Genomic DNA, 1,963 nt, shown 5'->3' on the forward strand with positions numbered 1-1,963 from the left:
CATAAATAGAAGGATGTGAGAAGGAGGGAAGTAATTTTTGAAAATTAAGTAAAAGATTTTGAAAACATTTTGAAAAACACTAATTGATTTTCGAAAATAAAAGTGGGAAAGAAATCAAGTGATTTTTGAAAAAGATTTTGAAATTAGAAATAAAAAAGATTTGATTGAAAGCTATTTTGAAAAAGATGTGGTTAAGAAGATATGATTAGTTTAAAAAAATGTGATTGAGAAGATATGATTGAAAAACATTTTAAAAAGATTTGATTTTGAAAATTAATGACTTGGCTATCAAGAAAAGATATGATTCAAACATTAAACCTTTCTCAACAGAAAAGGCAACATACTTGAAATGTTGAATCAAATCATTAATTGATAGCAAGTATCTTTGAAAATAGAAAGAAATTGATTTTGAAAAAGATTTGATTGAAAAGATATGATTTAAAAAAGATTTGATTTTGAAAAACTTTGAAAACTTGAAAAAAAAATTGATTTGAAAACAAAATCTTCCCTCTTGTGCCATCCTGGCGTTAAACGCCCAGAATGGTGCACATTCTGGCGTTTAACGCCCAAAAATCTACCCTTTGGGCGTTAAACGCCCAGCCAGGTATCCTGGCTGGCGTTTAAACGCCAGTCTGTCCTTCTTCACTGGGCGTTTTGAACGCCCAGCTTTTTCTGTGTAATTCCTCTGCAGTATGTTCTGAATCTTCAATTCTCTGTATTATTGACTTAAAAAGACACAAATTAAAAATATTTTTGGATTTTTAATATTGAGGAATAATCAAAATGCAACTAAAATCAAATAACAATGCATGCAAGACACCAAACTTAGCAGTTTGTATACTACTGACACTAACAAAATGAGAATGCATATGAGACACACAAAACACTCAAGTCAAGAGAATTTAAAAATCAGAGCAATGAAACCATCAAGAACAACTTGAAGATTATTAAGACACATGCATGAATGCAAGAAGAACAGAAACATGCAATTGACACCAAACTTAGAATGAAACACTAGACTCAAACAAGAAATATTTTTGGATTTTATGATTTTGTAAATTTTTTTTTGAATTTTCGAAAATTAAGTGGAAAAGAAAATAAAGGTATCAAAATTCTTAATGAGAATTCCAGGAATCATGCAATGTTTAGTCTAAGACTCCGGTCTAGGAATTAGACATGGCTTCACAGCCAGCCAAGCTTTCAAAGAAAGCTTCGGTCCAAAACACTAGACATGGCCAATCGCCAGCCAAGCCTTAGCAGATCACTGCTCCAAAAGCAAGATTGATAAAAATCAACAAACTCTTGTGATGATAAGTTGAAACCTCGGTCCAATAGCTCTTGTGATGATAGGTTGAAACCTCGGTCCAATGAAATTAGACATGGCCTCTCAGCCAGCCAGACTTCAACAAATCATCATGAAACTCTAGAATTCATCTTCAAGAACTCTGAAAAAAATACCTAATCTAAGCAACAAGATGAACCGTCAGTTGTCCAAACTCAACAATCCCCGGCAACGGCGCCAAAAACTTGGTGCACGAAATTGTGATCACTACTTTTCACAAATCAATTAATCCCCGGTAATGAACCCAAAAACTTGGTGTTCAATACCATGGCATAAACACAACTTCGCACAACTAACCAGCAAGTGTACTGGGTCGTCCAAGTAATAAACCTTACGCGAGTAAGGGTCGATCCCACAGAGAATGTTGGTATAAAGCAAGCTATGGTCACCTTGTAAATCTCAGTCAGGCAAACTCAAATGGGTATGGTGATAAACGCATAAAACATAAAGATAAAGATAGCGATACTTATGTAATTCATTGGTAGGAACTTCAGATAAGCGTATGAAGATGCCTTCCCTTCCGTCTCTCTGCTTTCCTACTGTCTTCATCCAATCCTTCTTACTCCTTTCCATGGCAAGCTGTATGCAAGGGTTTCACCTTTGTCAGTGGCTACCTCCCAT

Source organism: Arachis duranensis, chromosome 7 (assembly GCF_000817695.3).
Source record: "Arachis duranensis cultivar V14167 chromosome 7, aradu.V14167.gnm2.J7QH, whole genome shotgun sequence".
NCBI classification, from domain to species: domain Eukaryota; kingdom Viridiplantae; phylum Streptophyta; class Magnoliopsida; order Fabales; family Fabaceae; genus Arachis; species Arachis duranensis.